The following is a 19,181-nucleotide window of genomic DNA, read 5'->3' on the forward strand; positions in this document are numbered from 1 at the left end:
CTCTCTTTGAAAGGTTACCACATGGAAAGTGTGTGTACACAATGGCATCTTTCTTTGGCATGCACAAATATCCCATTTTATTTTGCATACATACTCTTATTTTATATATATACATTAATGCAAACCCTGCCTCAACCTTTGGAATGCTTCCACTTAGGGGAGATAAATCCATGCATATACATGGTGTGTGTGTTTAAGTTTAAGCGCATAATTACTGCTACTACTACTACTTATCATTTCTATAGCGCTACTAGACGTATCAGGCAATGTTAGAAAAGGCCATTTCTGCACCTTTATTTTCCCTTTTACCCATGGATATGTCTTTTTAAATTTACCCCTGAATGAGCATGTACCCACACCCCCCATTCCTGCAGCAGTGGCGTAGCCACAGGTGAGCCTGGGTGGGCCAGGGCCCACCCACTTAGGGCTCAGGCCCACCAACAGTAGCACACGTTTAGCAGTAGCTGGTGGAGATCCCCAGCTCTGCCAGCTGAAGACTTCTCCCTGATGGTAACAGAGACACTACTCTCTATGGTACTGGCACCTGCGCATGCTCAGTTTTCAGCAAATGCCTGCTGCAGACTGCCAAGGTGGAAAGAAGCATTTTCCTGCCAGCTGAAATATTTTTAGTGGTGGTTTTTTTTTTTTTTTTGGGGGGGGGGGGGGGACACTTGGTGCCCACCCACTTCTTGCCTATGCCCACCCAAAATCTGTTGTCTGGCTATGCCCCTGTTAACCTGCGGCACTTCTGTTGTCTGCTGGCTCTGACACACACTTCCACAAGAACCTTTAAATTCAGTGCAGATTACATAAATCATAAGAGTTCAGGCAAACCTGAAGAGTTAGTCAATACTAAAATAAAATAAACCTAGTAAATTAAATTAGCATAAAAATAAAATGATCACAGCTATGTGATATAACCCTAAATATTATAGAAGGTACGTCTTAAAATACATTTTTAACTGTTTTCTCAAAATCATGTAATCAGAAATTACTCAAATCTTAATCAGGAGAGAGTTCCAAAGTTGAGCAGCTGAGTATTGAAAAGCAGCTGAAAAATTTGTTTGGAGCTAATTCCTTGAGGATTAGGAAACTGTAGTGACTTTCAAAAGATGGCAAAGCATGCAGGACCATCACGTACACACCCCCCTATTTGCACGCTGTAGCTGCATTCTGCCATTTAGAGCCTTGGCAAGCCAGATAAAATTGGTTGGTTGGTGGATCATGGTTTTGGGACATTCCTGAATTTGGATGTCAGGATTGTCCTCCTAGCACAAGTGATCAAAAGGATAGCTGGAATCAGTGGGGCTATACTGTCTATTGGAAAGGACACCCCCCCCCCCCCCCAAGTGTATTTATTTATTTATTTATTTTAAGGCATGCTAAACTATTTTGTGCACATTAAAAGCAAGCCAAATATGCAAAAGCTGACAACTCTTCCCCTAAATTAAAACAAAACTGACACAAACCAAAGTTTTTGCCTTACAAATATGCCTGGGAGCCGGTTAAAAGGCCGAGTTAGGGGGCCAAAAGAGAAGACATAGCAGGACATTTTAATGGAAGATGCAAAGGAATGTAGAAAGCACCCGAGGAAGAGAGAAAGAAGGAAGGCTAGTAAAAAGATAAACTTAGAAAAAGAAAAAGAATAGAGAAAGCGCTAGGAAAACCTGAGCTGTGAGTGACCTTTCCTTTCGTCGGCTGTCTCTTTCGCTGTTGCGGCCCTTTAAGCAGCCGTAGTCTGGCAGTCTCTCGTGACGTCAGCGGGAAGCGAGACGGGCAGAGGCAGCAGCGATCGCTAGCCAGCGCTGCAGAGCCGGAGCGGCGGTGGCACTGGAAGGATCGTTTGCTCCCTCCGTCCCTGCTCCCCAATCCGGATTACAGAGATCTCCGTCCTGGGCGCAGGGATTGGTACGAATTGAAAACCAGCACCCCTACCCTCCAGCAAGTGGAGCGGCGGAGGGCTGGAGAGCGCTGCAGTGCCGGGGTAAGTTGGAGGCTTCCCACCCCCAGCCAGCTCCAAACACCCTTCACCTGTTCCACGGGTCAGTTCCAGCTGGATTGCACCTTTTGGTTTTGAAACCATAAAAGGCGCCGGGCTCAGCACTTTTACTTTCAACTGGAGTTTAGCGTCTCTTCTTGCAGAAGGTGCAGCAGCAGCTCTGTAAGCAATGCTGAGTACAGGAAATGCGGTTTGCTTGGCTGGTGCTGAATGTCCTGGGAAATTGTGTTGACGGTGAGGATGCCAAGCAGCAATCTCTTCCTTCCACGCTGCTTCTGTCCTGACTGCTGCCAGGGATAACTCCTGTTTATACTCTGATACTGATACAAATAAGAGTGCCTGGTAAGAAATAGGAGGAATAAAAAGGGAGAAACCTGCTGCTGAATGTTAGGAGTCCTGTGTGGTAGGCTGCTGGGTGACTGGGGTAATTCGGTAGTGTATATGGGATTTGAGAAGGGGCATTTACCCACTAAAACAGCATCCTTCCCCATCCCCACTCTGATGGTGTGGGGAGAAGAGAGCTCAATGTAATGTGCCTGTCACAGTCGTCTGACAGAAAGCTATCTGGTTATGTAAGGTGTTATATATGATATAACATGTTTTCTGCTGTAAGGCTTTCTGCTAGACTTGCTTCAGACAGCCTTCACACTGTCTGACAGAGACTGCTGTCAGAAATGAAGTCATCCCTGATGCATATCTCTTTCTGCTGGAAAGTCATCTCTGCTCTAGCACTTTCTGTGGTATCAGGCCCTTGGCTTGATATGTGGCTCTGATATCCAGGATATTTCTTCTCTTTATGGGGTCAGGTGAGCTCTAGTTCCCTCATGTGTCCCCTGCTAAAACAGTAGATCGCAGTCACCCTTGACCTCTTGGAGCAGCCTTCCAGAGGGACCTGGAGCATTTCAGTCAGCTTTGAAGGGAGCTGACTGACTGAAGGGTCCGTTGGTCTGCATGTAGAGTACTGGCTGTTTGATTCAGTGTGAAAATGTTAACTGTTTCCTGTTTCCTTATGCTGTTCAGAATTTCTCTTAATTTTATCTTCTTTTGAAAATACAAAAGGCAGCAGCTCTAAATCTCAGTCTCAGACTGTGGTGAACTTCAACCCACAGGGCATGATGTTCATGTTCCAGTGTTTTTAAAGCTTCCCATCTGGTTCTTACCAGGGAGCCATCACATACAATCCCCTTTTCTTTCAGGGAACCATAAAACACATTATCTTTGTAATCCTCCCCATAAAGAGAGGGTGCATCAGGGAGCTATCATGTCTAGGCTTCAGGTTACTCCTTCCAGTTTGTCTTGTGTCTCATCAGGGAGTTATTTATTATACGTGAAGCCTGAATTTGCAAAGCTCATCTAGATAGGAAAAGAGGTGTCTGAGTCTTGATGTTCAGCAAGCCTTTTTGTAAAATACTCTGCAAATTGTAAATGCAGGACCTTTACCAAAATACCTTTAATGAGGTGGGAAATGCACAGTTTGGAGCATATTCGTCAAGAACAGCTGCTTCACACAGGAACACTTAAAAAAAAACTCAGAAGATGGCATCTTTCAGGGTTTTAAACGTGTAGGTGCCGGTAGTTAGATATTCAGACAGTGATTTTGCAGGCTATCCCTGTAAGGGCTGCCACTTATAGGCATAAATGCTGGATTTTACAAAACTGGATGTCCCAGGGGAGCCAATTAAGAAGTGAAGCTACAGAACTCTTTGAGTTTTGCAATTTTGAGAGAGTTTTCAATGCCAGAGAAGTAAGCACTATCAAGGGCTGTGCAGAAATGTGGCCTCACGGGGTGCAAGGGAGACTGGTGCAAGAATTGCGCCCCATCCGTTGGCCACAGCACAGTGGGAGGTCTGGGGGCATGAGGGGATATGTCACACAGGGTGCAGTTTCTGCTCAGGATGCTCCCATCCCACTCCTCGAAACCTTAGGTCCAAAGGAGTGCTTAGCCATTATGCATGCTTCAGAGCAACAGTGGTGTAGCCATGGGTGGGCCTGAGTAAGCAGAGGCCCACTTATAGGTGACGCATCTCTGATGTGGCTGGTGGGGCTCCACAAGCCCCCCTCCAACTGAAGACTCCTGGCATCTCTCCCTCCCAGGCATTCTAGCTTCTCTCAACTCCACCCCCAACCCCCAGTATTTTTTCAACCCTCAGTTCTTCACCATTAGCAAGCAGCAACTCATACCCTCTTCTCACACCGGGCCCAGAGATCCTTCATCTCTGTTTCTGCATAGGCAGGACCAAGTCAGAGGGAAGACTCTGGACCGGCGCAAGCAGTGAGCATTGAAGGGTTGAAAAAGTATGGAGGGGGGTGTAGAATTAAGAAGTGACCCCTCAATTGAGGGGGAGTGGAATCAGAGATGGTAGGGGGGAGCAGGGTTTTTGTGCCCACCCAAAATTGGGTGTCTGGCTACACCCCTGAATACCAACATGTAGATTATGCTAAGTAGACATTGCAGAACAGGAAATATATACATACTTTTCAGGCTCACCCAAGCCATACCCCAAACACACCCCTTTGCAAACTCTGCATGCTGTGGACACCCATGTGTTAGTCATGGCTTTTCTAAAATCACCACTTAGATGCTTTGGGCTGTTTATATGTGTAAACCTGCTATCTGTATGTGCAAATACCTTGTAGACCCTTTGCCACAACCTCTATAGCTTATCTCTATTCAGCTATCTGCTATCAAAGAGGGATCTTATGTGATAGGCTGTATTATATTTTTTTTTCTCCCAGATGTAAGGCAAGTACTGTCATGAAGTCCTGGCCCTGTGAGAGCCTCATACTCTCCCATCAGTTCTGCAGCTATGTACATGCTGGGGTTTCTCAGGCTGCAGCTGACCCTGGCTGATATGCTATACCAGGGATGCAGGAATCTTGAGTGCTGCAAACAGGTCAGGTTTTCAGGATATCCCTAATGAATATGCGTAAGAGAGATCTGCATGGATACTACCGCCACTGTATGCAGGTCTGTCTCATGGTCCTGATTGGGGTAGCGTTTCTCAACCCAGTCCTTGAGGCACACCTGTTCCCATCAGGTCTTCAGGATATCCACAGTGAATATGCATGAGATAGATTTGCATGCACTGCGTCCTTGGTATGTAAATCTATCTCTTGCATATTCATTGTGGATATCCTGAAGACTTGATGGGACTAGGAGTGCCTCGAGGACTGGGGTGAGAAACGGTGGATTAGGGATATGCTGAAAAACTGATCTCTTTGTAGCACTGGAGGCCTGAACTCCCGCATCCCTGCTTTATGTGCTACTGCTGTAGTATCATTTATTAATACCTGACTAGAACTCTGCTCATGTGTGGTTTTTTTTTTGTTACATTTGTACCCCGCGCCTTCCCACTCATGGCAGGCTCAATGCGGCTTACATGGGGCAATGGAGGGTTAAGTGACTTGCCCAGAGTCACAAGGAGCTGCCTGTGCCTGAAGTGGGAATCGAACTCAGTTCCTCAGTTCCCCAGGACCAAAGTCCACCACCTTAACCACTAGGCCACTCCTCCACTCCACTTGGTATGAGTACATGTGTGTTTGTATATGCAGCAAGGATCCATGAGGAGCCTGTTTTGGTCCTGGCTGCTATTATGTTTATTATAAAAACTTGATATACCACTGAGCCAATCAGGATCATGGCGGTTTACATTACAATAAAGTCAAATGGAAAAGAAGTTGGCAACCTTACCCACTCTGTTGGTGTCTCATTGACCTATTAATATGAAGGGCCATGCAATGATTGGGAGTTTGATATATAATCCCAATAAAAAAAAAATATACAAGTCCTCTGTCCAGAATCCAGACCGGCAGCCATGCAAACCCCTATTTCTCTCCCTCAGCAACATCAGTGTCTGTCTTTTTTCCCCTATACATATGGATCCAGTATCTGTTTGTGACAGTGTGTCTGTATAGTGTATCTATTTGTCGCTTGACTTGTATGTCTCTTGGTGTACCTTTATGTGTGTATTTGTACAGTCTTTCCCTTGCTATATACTCTTCTGTACCTTCTGGTAGGATACTGCTGATGAGTCTGGATAGCTCAGCCCCTCAACTCATATTCACTGTTTGCTGCCTAATCAGTATTGGCACAGTATTGTTAAACACCCAGGAGCCTGCTGACTGCTTCCCTGCGTCAGCTCCTTGCGTTCTATTCCCAGCATCTTGTAAGGCACTGTCAAGGTCTGTGGACTCACAGGAGTCACATTTGTGGCTGTGTGCTCCATCTGGGCTTCTGTAGGAGAGCGCAAGACACAGAGATGAGCTGCTGCAGAGAATGGCCCTCTAGCTCTGTGAAACGTGATAGGCACAGAAAGTGTATCACACTTTTTTTTTTTTAATGAGAACAAATAGTGTTACACAGTTCCCTCTCTGCACTTTTGCTTGATCGGTGCTGCCTTTCTCCGAACACTAAATTATTCATGAGTGAAATCAAGTAGTCTCCTGACTGTATCACTCTCTGTAAATGTGTAAGAACATAAAATACGCCATGCTGGATAAGACCATAGGTCCATTGGGGCCAGCATCCTGTCTGTCACAGTGGCCAATCTGGATCATTACGAAGTACTCGGTGGATGCCCCTGTCTATACCTTGTAGCTCACTCTGACATAAAAGTGGTGGCTTTCCCAAGCTTATCTGGCTAATAAAGGTTTGACATTTTCTCCGGGACCTTGTCTAAACTTTTCTTTAAACCCAGCTATGCTAACTACCTTGATCACGTGCTCTGGCAAAAAAATTTTAAGGCTTAATTGTGCCTCGAATTCTTCAATTTTAGTAGAAAGATATTTTCTGCACTTTGTTTTAAAGGAGCTGTGCATCAGTTTCATGGGGTGTCCCCTAGTCCTAATACTGTTTGATCAATTAAACAACCACTCTGTATTTAAACACTACACCCCACTCAGGATTTTATAAACCTCTATCATATTCCCTCTTATGCTTCCTTTCTGCAAGCTGCAGAGCGCTCATCTATTTAGGCCTGTTCTCACCAATCTTTTTTTGGCTGCAACCCCAAGTCACATGCAGAAAGCATGTGACTCCTGGACACTGCAGGACAATGATATCTTAAGAACAAGAATAGCCATACTGGGTCAGACCGATGTTCCATCTGGCCCAGCATCCTACTTCCAAAAGTGGCCAATCCAGGTCACAAGTACCTAGAAGAAACCCAAATAGTAGCAACATTCCATGCTACCAATCCCATCTTAAGAGGCGCCCACACAGGTCGTGACCCCGTTTGTGGTCCTGATCCACAGTTTGGGAAGCTTTGGTTTAGGCTTTCTTCACATGGGAGATATTCCAACCTCTTTGTCATTTTGGTTGTACTTTTTTAGTGTTGCTACATTTGTATTTGCCAGCTAGTAAAATACATTGTTAGGCTCCTAGTCAACCCAGATATTGACTGTAACCTGAACAATTGTCCAATTTTTTTTTCATCTTTTAACCCACGGTACTCTGGGTTTTGGAGTCTTGAATTAAGTTTGAAAGAAAAAAAAACCCATCCTGATACAAATTGCAGAATGCTTTTGGGAAAATTAGAGAAGTGCTCTCTGGGCTTCTCACCTCCTTTTTGGCTAAGACCAAATGCAAGGTTCTGAATTGTGACATGCCATGAGCCTGTCTTGGTCTTTCAACCAAGAAACAGAACCTGTGGAATAGTGTGTGTGCTGGAGGGAAGGTTAAGTCTCTGCCACCTGACCCCACTGAAGTTAAATCTTCCATAAAAATAAAAGTCCTGTTCAGATGCTCTATGATGATGAGAATTCAGAAGAGTTTATTTGATGGGATTGAATGACTCAGGTTTTGGCAGAAAATTAACGAGAGATGCAGTAATAGTAGATCTGGAATCTTGGCAGGAGATTCCAGTCGGTCTGAAACAGACTCAGAGTGATGCCTGAATCCCTCGTGCACTGGCAAATCAAAGGATAATGTGCTCAAATGGGCTACTCTGATGGCACAGATTCCATGTAAATGTGGCAATTTGCAAACACAGCTCCTTGGGGAGCTGTGTGGAATGGAGGATGAGAGAGAAATATATATATATATATATATATATATATATATATATATAAAGCAACGTGGTGATGTTACCCTGTTTATTCGATTCACTGGCTTCCGGTTCTATTCCGCATCCTTTTCAAAGTGTTGATCTTGGCCCATGGGGCTTACTTTGAACACACTTCAAGCTATCTACCGGTTCTGGCTATGCCCAATGTCCCAAACAGTGTACATAAGTATTGCCATACTGGGAAAGACCAAAGGTCCATCAAGCCCAGCATCCTGTTTCCAACCGTGGCCAATCCAGATCACAAATACCTGGCAAAATCCCAAAAAGTAGAAAACATTTTATACTGCTTATCCCAGAAATAGTGGATTTTCCCCAAGTCCATTTAATAACGGTCTATGGAATTTTCCTTTAGGAAGCCATCCAAACCTTTTTAAAACTCCGTTAAGCTAACCGCCTTTACCACATTCTCTGGCAACGAATTCCAGAGTTTAATTACACGTTGAGTGAAGAAACCTTTTCTCCGATTCGTTTTAAATTTACTACATTGTAGCTTCATCTCATGCCCCCTAGTCCTAGTATTTTTGGAAAGCATGAACAGACACTTCACATCTACCCGTTCAACTCCACTCATTATTTTATAGACCTCTATCATATCTCCCCTCAGCCGCCTTTTCTCCAAGCTGAAGAGCCCTAGCCGCTTTAGCCTTTCCTCATAGGGAAGTTGTCCCATCCCCTTTATCATTTTCATCGCCCTTCTCTGCACCTTTTCTAATTCCACTATATCTTTTTTGAGATACAGCGACCAGAATTGAACACAATATTCGAGGTGCGGTCGTACCATGGAGCGATACAAAGGCATTATAACATCCTCCTTTTTGTTTTTCATTCCTTTCCTAATAATACCTAACATTCTATTTGCTTTCTTAGCCGCAGCAGCACACTGAGCAGAAGGTTTCAATGTATCATCAAAGACGACACCTAGATCCCTTTCTTGGTCCGTGACTCCTAACGTGGAACATAGCTATAATTTGGTTCCTCTTTCCCACATGCATCACTTTGCACTTGCTCACATTAAACGTCATCAGCCATTTAGAAGCCCAGTCTCCCAGTCTCGTAAGGTCCTCTTGTAATTTTTCGTATGGTGATAACCTCATCCTTCTAAGGCTTGGTGGGTAGCTACCAACGAGTTGGCTTTTTTTGGGTTAGCCTTATATCTTTAGAATCGGCTTCTGCCCCTGGCACTTGTTGAAGCAAGCCTAAAAAAACTAAGTGATTATTGAAGGCACATTTTTTAAAAAGAGGTCTTTGGGGAGCATGTTGTATAATTTTGAAGCCACTTTCTGACCAACATACACATTTTTTAGTTTTATTTTTATTTTTTACTTTTTTCTTTCTTTTTCCTTCTTGTATGTTTGGTTGTGAATATTGAGGCTCATTTTCAAAATAGAAAAAGTCTGAAAAATGGCATAAAGTGGCATTTGGATGTTTTTCTCCAAAAAAAAGTCCAAATCGCAATTTTGAAAACTCAGATTTGAGATGTTTTTCTCTGCATGCATGCAAATCACAAGGGGGCGTGTTGGGGGTGGGATTTGGGCATTCCCAAAAGTTGGACGTTTTTTTGCCGAAATAGAACAAAGCGAAAACGTCTAGGACTAAAAGGTAGATGTTTTGGTCGAGACCTGTTTCATTCACAATTGTCACAAAAAGGTGCCCTAAATGCCCTAAATGCTTGGACATGTCTGGAAATAAACTATTTGTCCTATATACTGAACTTGTTGACATTGGAAATATAAGCTCAAAACAGAATCCTTATCAGATTCAAACACAAAAGATATCAGGAGAATAGATCTTTTAGAAACAATCTGTAGAAGCCTCTAAAATGAGGGTAGGATTCAAACTATTTGGAGAGATATTATACCCTTCTCCTTCAGTCCTTTGATCAACCCCTTTCTTTTTATAGGGAAGATAAAAAGAAAAATCTTCTGGAAAGGAAGGATAATCTAAAACCCAGGAACTCCTTAATGAACTTCATAAAGAGTTCTCTTTGTGACAACAAAGGCATGATGGGGAAATGAAGTACTCTCATATTTAGTATTCTTAACCTATTTTCCGTAGTTTCCAATCTATTATGTTGTGCTGACAGATCCTTAGCCAGCACAATTCTTGTTGATTCTAACTGAGTTACTTTCTTATGCCCCCTGGGCTGGTGTTATTCCTTCCAAAACATTTACTCGACCTTCCAGTCTTCCCAGAGAGGCTTCTACGTTATTCACTCTCACAGTTTGCTCCAACGCCACTGAAGCTGTCCAAATGGATTTGTGGATTATGACCTCGGGTTTCACAAGTTCCAGTGAACTGCAGTTGCAGAGGTTCTCATTGGACTAGAATGCCATATACTCAGACCTTCACCCTCGGCTAGTATCGATGAACTTGCTCCACTCCCTTCCCCTTGCATGCTGACTTCCAGGCTGCAAGCACTTCTGGGTATGATAGGAGGGATCCCCAAGGAAGCGAGTGCCATCGAAGCTAAGGGGAAAACACCCAAATCTCCATGCCCAGACATTCCACCAAGCCCTTCAGTTACTTCCCCAGACGTTCCATGTTGGGGTGGAGGCTGACAGTTTTCGGGCTCAAAGATGCCTTAGGCCAGAGAGATGCTTCCTCATCAACTCTGGCAACAAGGGGGTCCTTTTACTAAGGCACACCAACGGATTTAGTGCATGCTAAATGCTGTGTAGCTCATTATATTCCTATGGGCTCTATGGCATTTAGCATGCACCAAATCTGTTAGCGTGCCTTAGTAAAAGGACCCTACAGTGACATACTTTATAGCTCACTTCACCGTTAAGACCATTGGAATAATACTAGTGATTTAATTTTCATTGTTAGTCATACTGTCTTCTGACTATAATTATTCAGTGTGTACAACAGTAGAAAGTACATATTTGGCTTGCATATGTAGGAAGGTAGAGGTCATGCCATTTAAAGAAGAGAGGATTCAATTGAAACTAGTAGAATGAGACAATGGGAATAGATAGCATACATGCTAGGGTTAGTAAGGGGGCTCAGAGAGGTTCTTGCAGCTTCACTGATTCTATTCAGTCACTCTTAGAAGACAAGATGGGTTCAAGAGGACACAAGAGGGCCAATGTTACACTTCATACAAGCGGAAGTAACGAGAAGATTGGTAGCTACAGGTCAGAAAGTCTGACCTTCTTACCTTGGTAAGAAAGCGCATGACATTAAGATCTGCAGCAAGAAGGAATAGATAGAATGAAGGCTTAGAAAGTGGTCAAATGCTTGGCAGCCAAGTGTCAAGGCTACATAAGTGTAGACACAAACAATTGGGAGGTAATTTTATAAACCATTTTCACATGTAAGTGGTTTGTAAATGGCCTCTTGGTCTCTTAAATACTAAATGACGTAAAACTATTCATAAAGACATGATGGTGCATCCTTTGCTGGCAGGCATATACAGGGTTGGGGTTTGCATGTAGAAGCGTATATTCTAAAATTCGCTAATTTATACATGTACATGAATAATCTAGGCACTGACATTTACATTTGAAGAGAGTAGGTGGAAATATTTGCACCTGCAGATAGGAGCAATTTCTGCCACTCAGTACAGGTACCTATGTGTCTCTTATAATATAGTATATACACTGGGTATTCTTAAAGTCAGTTTCTTGTATATGAATATAAGTAAAAATCAGAAACTCCAATTTTAACTTCAAAATTTAAATATACAAACAATGAATAGATTAATAATTTTTTATAATATGTGCTCATTTTTAGGTGTATACACTTAAACTCAGGAACTGAGATGTTATAGCACCTTTCCATACATCATAGTACACCCTGCCGCCTCCTGATAAGTTATAACTCAATCAAATCTTCAGAGTAAACCCCAAAAAATTTTTTTGTTAATGCAGATCATGTAGCACTATTACTTAGCTTAATCAGTGGGTTTAATGCAGTCAATGGTGTGTACAAGTCGCTTCATACAGATTCCTGGTTAGTGTATAACTTTTTTATGTATAGTGCAAAACTTCTTCATTCAAAAGTTGTTGTTTTGAATGAAGATGTTTTGCACTATATATAAAAAAAGTTATACACTAACCAGGAATCTGTATGAAGCGACTTGTACACACCATTGACTGCATTAAACCCACTGATTACGCTAAGTAATAGTGCTACATGATCTGCATTAACAAAAATTTTTTGGGGGGTTTACTCTGAAGATTTGATTGAGTTATAACTTATCAGGAAGAGGCAGGGTGTGCTATGATGTATGGAAAGGTGCTATAACATCTCAGTTCCTGAGTTTAAGTGTATACACCTAAAAATGAGCACATATTATAAAAAATGTTTTAATCTATTCATTGTTTGTATATTTAAATTTTGAAGTTAAAATTGGAGTTTCTTATAATATAGTGCCTCAGCAGGCACTTACTTGCTGTCTCAACCAAGCACCCTGTTATAAAATTTCTTGAAGTGCAGAAATCCAAGGGGATGGCATTTGGCTGATGGTGAGGGGCTGATGTGCTTAAGCAGGAGACAGGCCTTCTTCTTGTAAAGGAAAAGGGGATAGGATTTGATATACCACCTTTCTGTGATTACAATCAAAGCAGTTTGCATATTTTGTACCTGAGGTAATGGCGGGTTAAGTGACCTCCCAGAGTCACAAGGAGCTGCAGCGGGAATCGAACCTGGTTCCCAGGCTACTGCACTAACCATTAGGCTACTCCTCCACTCGTCGTATCTCATCATCTCAAAGTAGAAAAATGACGTGAGAAGGTAATTGCCACAACCAGAGGCATGTTAGAGTACCTGAGAAGAGGCATGACCAGAAGTAGTTCCTCTACAGTTCGTGAGTGAGATCTCACCTAGAGTATTGGTTCACCCAGTCCTTAGGACAAATCTAACCAATCAGGTTTTCAGGATACCCACAATGAATATGCGTGAGAGTTAGAATATATTGCACTAATTGAAAAGATAGATATAATAGGCATCACTGAGCCCTGGTGGAAGGAAGATAACCATTGGGATACTATCATTCCTGGGTACAAATTATATTGTAGTGTTTAAGGTGGATCGAATTGGTGGAGGGGGTAGCATTATACGTTAAGGAGGGCCTTGAATCAAGTAGACTAAAAATTCTGCAGGACAAAACACATCTATGGATAGAAATCCCATGTGTAAAGGAGAAAAGCATAGTTAGTCCAGGGAAGGGCTAGCAAAATAATGTAGCATCTGTATCAAAAGCCCTATGAGATAAGACTTAAGAACCGAAATATATATACCTTATAGGAGAAAAGAGAGAGAATGGATATGACAGAGACATTCAAGTGCATCAAAGGTATCAAGAAGGCCCAAAAGACAATCCCTCCCCGATATCAAAGCTATTTAACCTTCTAGAAATGATTGTTGACCAATTAAGTAGTAGTACTAAATAGTGTTTTGGCTTCTAATCGCTAATATTCAGCTCAAGATAACCAGTTATGTGCAGTCAGATCTGGCCGGTTAAGTTAACTCCAGCCAAAAATGCAATGCCAGTCACCAGAAACGGCAAAAACGAGGACGTTATAATGCCTTTGTATTGCTTCATGGTGTGACCTCACTTCGAATACTGTGTGCCTCCTGTCAGTTGAATATCATCCCCAATATGTTTAAGGAGATTCTACAACAAGAAATCATGATGTTAGGACCAATAGCGTTATACTGGGGGAATATTAGAAAATATTTCTTCAAAGAAATGGACTGGAGACAAAGATTGAATAATGTAAAAGATCCTTAATTACAAAGACATGAAGGTAGAGTTGGACATAAAGTGAAGGCTATGATATTGCAACAGGTAGGAAAGTGAATAAGCATGATGAGTCTTACAACTGTGTCTGCTATCATGCTCTGTGTTTCTCTGCAAAACTGAAGCATAAAGTCTCATTTATGACACTGCTGATAAAAAGGTTCTTCCTGTTTAACCAGAATGTATGCTAGAGCTGATGGAAATTTTGTCTTTGATTGCACAGTGCAGTAAGGGGATCATTTGTTACCATCTCTGAGAAAGACGAACTAAAGTTGCAGATTCAAAGTGTTGAGACTGACTGATTTTTCACATCATGGGGTCCCAAATATCAAAATTGAGTTGATGAGTTCTGTGCTTAGTTTGTTATGTAATGTACAATTTTCTTACCTCCTGTTTAATGAAAATGAACTCAATTTGTTTGCTGTAATAGAATTCTTTAAAACCTCATTTTTTGTTTCTGGTGACTTTCAGTCATGTTTTCCTAGAGACGGTCACATTTTATAACTGCCTTCATTAGGAAAAAGTATGCTTGTACCTTTCACTCTGTGGACTTTGCTGGGGTTTCAAAGTGAAAGTATGCATGTACTTTCACTTTGAAAATTATCCTAGGAAAAGTACTTCCTCCCCCGCCCCCCCAATATACATTTATACTTACTAATCTGTATGGAGATTTCTTTTGACCTAAAATACATGCATAAGTTTGAAATGTAAGAGTATGCCTGTTGTTCCACATCTGCTCCCCTCCCCCCATTGCATTCCCTTTATAACAGGTAAAAACACTAGGCAACGAGACAGGGAGACAGTAAGTAGGGCTTGTTTCATGAAGGCAACATATGTGTCTGTGGGGTAGATGCATCAAGCAAACGTAAAAAAATCAGAAACGTAAAAACCTTTACCGAATCTGAAATAACGAAGCATGCTCCAAAAACACAGCCCCAAAAAGTTTGGTGCGGTATTGTAAAGAACGATGCACTAATCCCCGTCGGTAATCGGCTCGTAAAGCATGCGCAAAGCAGCCAAGCGTTATGCTGGCTGCTCTGCGCATGCCAGAAACGTAAGAAAAAAAAGAAAACACAAACACGTGGCTCCCCACTTTCCCCTGCATGTCTCCACAAACATTAAAGGATCGGGAGGGGGCAAAGGCGCTCATCAGCAGCGTCCTGTATGGACGGCCTTGCCTTGCCTTGCCCCCCCCTCCGAAGTCCCCGCTGCTCCCCGCTGCTCCGTTTGTGAAATAAAAGCTTTTAAAAATGAAACCTTTGCAGTTGCTGGGCTCCCCCTCCCTTCCTGTGTCTCTCTTCTTTAGTCGGCAATGCTCTGCCTCCTGCCCTCCTCCACCTCCGTTCCCCCCCCCCCACCGGACCCCCCCTCCACCATAATGGCCGGTGCAGCGCCTCTCACCTATGTTTGAAGGCGCTGCACAGGATGGATCAGCTCTTCTGTCTCCTCCGATGTCTCATTTTTCTTCCTGTGTCCGCCCTCCTCTGACGTCAGCTATCTACATAGATAACTGACGTCAGAGGAGGGCGGACACAGGAAGAAGAAGGAGACATCGGAGGAGACAGAAGAGCTCAAGAATAGCTGATCCATCCTGTGCAGCGCCTTCAAACATAGGTGAGAGGCGCTGCACCGGCCATTATGGTGGAGGGGGGGGTCCGGTGGTGGGGGGGGGAGCGGCGGGGATGAAATCGGGGGGGCGGGGCACGGAGGTGGAGGAGGGCAGGAGGCGGAGCATTGCCGACTAAAGAAGAGAGACACAGGAAGGTAGAGGGAGCCCAGTAACTGCAAAGGTTTCATTTTTAAAAGCTTTTATTTCACAAACGGAGCAGCGGGGACTTCGGGGGGGGGGGGGGGGGGCAAGGCAAGGCCGTCCATACAGGACGCTGCTGATGAGCGCCTTTGCCCCCTCCCGATCCTTTTTTAATTTAGTTTCCTTTTTTATTTTAGGCACAGGGAAGCAGGGAGCCACTTTTCTTTTAAAACATGCTAGCAATTTGGTTTTTCATCGTGCAGGGGGCAGTGGGGAGATGACAGCTCAGGCTTTAACGACAGGTCTGAGCTGACATTAAATTTCTGGCGGTAAGTGAATCGTTGCTATCGTCGGTATGGTTAGTGCATTCCAAATTGTCTACATTTCAATGGTAGTTTCTCATTTGCATTCCAGTTTCGTTAGCTGCTACTGCCATCGAAAAATAGGCTTTAGTGCATGGAAAGGATAGGAAATTCTTCCTTAAGGGCTCATTTAACGATGAAAAATGTTTAGTGCATCTGGGCCTGTGTCAGGTGTAAGTTTGTGTGGAAATTTTTCAGGACGCTTAGTTTGAGCATGGGCAGAAAGGATTGGACTCGCATGCCGGTTCCACCCCTGATGTGCAACCTGGGAATACTTACATAGGCATCAGAAAAATAGGCACCTGCCAGATACTTTTATGCATGCATATACTGAGGTGACTTTTCTTAATACTATCCCTATCTGCTGAAGTGACTTAAAAAAAATTACCCCTTGCATGTGCTCTGAACCATGTAGCTCCAGATTCTATAAACGGTGCTCTAAATTGCACGTGAAAATTTGAGTAACAAGCCAATTGGCGCCAATAATTGGGCATTAATTTGTGTTAATTGGCAACAATTTGGATTTACATGCGTATCTTGCTAGCTGCTATTCTATAAAGATGTACGTGGAAATTGTTTAGCACACAACTGAAAAAGGGACACGGACATGGTCAGGGGCATTCACTAAGGATGTGCACAGTATTATAGAATTTGGGGGTTCCATGCCTAACATGCCCGAGGATTTACACCAGGTTTCAGTTAGTGTAAATTCTTATGCCTAAAGTTGGGCGCCAATCTCAGTGCTATGTGCTATTCCATGAATGGCGCCCAACCTGGAAAGCCGTTTATAGAATAGTGCTCAGCACTCATTCTTTTTTTTTTTTTGCGCCCAAATTTGGACACCATTTACTGAATCTAGTCCATACTGTATAGAGCAGGCAGTTTCGGAAAAATCCATTTGTATGGGCGATGTACTGCTTCCGCACAGAAATGGCTTTTAAAATGAGAATGCCCTCTTTGAGCTCACAGTAGCTGTTAGGAAGAAAGACCCATCCATTGTCAATTTGAAGAAGTTGGCCAAATTTACAATCGGCACAAAAATGATCATTCGGTGGCTCAAGATCACTTGGTGGCTAACCCAGTCTAATTTGGCTCCATTGTATCTGTGAACTTAGAGAAACCAGAAGCACCAATGTAGCAGAGCCATCTGTGTACCTTTCCCCCTCAACCATAAAATTTAAGAAACTTCCTCGTTAAGGTTCTCCACTGTTTCATATATTTGGGACATGGGCAGAACTGCCGGGCCTCGAGCTGGAATTCTGCTCTTTGACATCAGCTGACAAAGGCCAAGTGTGAAGAGAATTGTATTTTTTACTTCTGGAATAAGCCTGTTTGCTTTTGGAAATCCTCATTCTGCATCTGCTGGGCCAGCTCAATCTTGGAGCCGTGCCAGGAGGCTGCTGTGTTGTTACCTAAGTGCCTCTTTGCACTATTTCATTAGGGAGAGTGCAGTGCGGTATTTCCATCCTGACAGCCTTTGTCATTTTGAGTATTCATTGCTGGGATATACTAGCCAGCCTGCATGCTTACCTGTCTGCACTAATTCAGTCGAGTCTCCTCTAAGGGGAGTTTAAGGGCAGAGGGTGGCCATAGTGAACATTACTCAGAAATATTGGACATAACTTAAATATCCATCAATATTTTAATGCACTCTGAAGGACAAAAAGGAAAGCTGGATTGGTTTCAGGCAAGTAGAGTAGTGAAGGGAGTGGCTGGCAACCAGTTTGCAACTGACATTTTCAACCATGGTGTTCCATCTAAATTAAGCTCTTTACTTCTATTGCCTGCCTATATATACAGCACCCTCAAGGCATGGCACATGTGTAGGCAAATGTAGAAGATGACCGGGGGGGGGGATAGTTATGTAAAATGGGCAGGGTGTACTGACTTGAAATAAATACTGTGAAGAGTCGCAAGCTGTAGCCTTAGCTTAAAGGGCTTGAGTGCAGGTCATATGGTACATCTGTGTTCCTGTGTGGTAGCAGTGTCCAGAGAAGACAGTAGGTCTGAAGAGTTTTTAGGGGCAGTTTTCAAATTGTCCACACTGGATCGCACGTGTGTTTCTACCTTCTGTCTCTGCACCAGTTCTCTAAGCCGTATGAAGCGCATCTTCATTTTGAGCCTTGATGTAGGTACGAAGTGCATATGGTCACTTGCAGCTGCTTTTTCCATGGTAGAATTTTGCTGGTTAAGTGTTCATGGAGATTTGAAAATGCCATCTGCATATGTCCCTATATTCTTCCCCCTCCCCCATACCCCTTTCCCCAATGTAAACACACCCATAGGAATGCACATTGAAGGAAGGGGTTTTTAGGTAGTTGGTTAGCATGAGTGAGCTGCTTTTTACCCATATGAATTGCTTGACCTCTTAATGCATTCAGCATTTAGAAAATACAAGTCAGATTTTTTTTCCAGGTTCGGAAATGAAATGAGGTAATAGTGTAGCGTTGAGAGACTGAGATAACATGAGTTGGCTAAGGACACACACAACTTGGACTAGAGCTAAGGCAGAAATAAAATGACCTCTCCAGGGTCAAACAGGACATTTGAACTCATAAGAGAAATAGATTTATATCTCTGTTCATGTGGTAGGGTAAAACTAGGCTGGTCCAGTTTCAAGGTGGAGCTGCTGGAAGGCAGTTGGTAAAAGAGCCCTCCAAGTCATAGGGTGGAGAATGGGTTAATGTCTGAGGTGGGAGGGAGTCCTCAATGTCAAGAGAAACATACAGGTGGGTAGCTGAATAAGGTGAACTTGGCAGCATCATGGCCAGAGGGCAGGCAAAATATTAACTTGGAGAACGGCAATGTAAGTTTGAAACTCATGCTGTTGGCTCCAAATAGTTCTAATAAAGTGCCCTCACCCATCATCTTCCTACTGAATTTTCTTGTGCATGTGGTAGAGGTGAAGCTCTCGCTGGGGTGTGCAGAGTTTGCTGTCGGTTGTTATTTGGATTTTGCTCACACTTTTTCAGTAGTAGATCAAGGTGAATTACACTAGGTATTGGGTGATCTCTGCTGTATTCAGGAAGCACTGTAGGGTCCAACTGTGGGAGAGGCTTTCCTCCAGGCCTTGGCCTGTGGGATCTTCATCCTCTTAGAGGTAAATCCTTGGGACTCAAGTGGAGGAAGACAAGATGATTTCAGTGTATACTGCAGTGTTCTAGTTTGTTTTCTCTGGCTGATGTTCAGAAGCATAGGAGCCGACTCTGTGGGTGCTTGAGCACCCCCAATATTGAGAAAATTCCTTGTATATGCCCAG

The 19,181-nt window shown here is 43.2% G+C and overlaps 1 protein-coding gene across 2 annotated transcripts in view; it reads left to right on the forward strand.

Annotated features, from left to right (window-relative positions):
- The first annotated feature begins 1,825 nt into the window (after window positions 1–1,825).
- The window catches only part of LOC115470449 (SNF-related serine/threonine-protein kinase-like), a 157,314-nt gene continuing 139,958 nt past the window's right edge, over window positions 1,826–19,181 (forward strand). The window contains exon 1 of one of the 2 annotated variants that reach the window (XM_030203637.1): window positions 1,826–1,984. The gene's annotated coding sequence lies outside the window, so the exon portion shown is untranslated. Of the gene's footprint in view, window positions 1,985–2,009; window positions 2,342–19,181 lie in introns of those variants that run through there. The other variant, XM_030203638.1, reaches the window with a different exon arrangement.

The sequence above is a fragment of the Microcaecilia unicolor genome, chromosome 5 (genome assembly GCF_901765095.1).
Source record: "Microcaecilia unicolor chromosome 5, aMicUni1.1, whole genome shotgun sequence".
NCBI classification, from domain to species: Eukaryota; Metazoa; Chordata; class Amphibia; order Gymnophiona; family Siphonopidae; genus Microcaecilia; species Microcaecilia unicolor.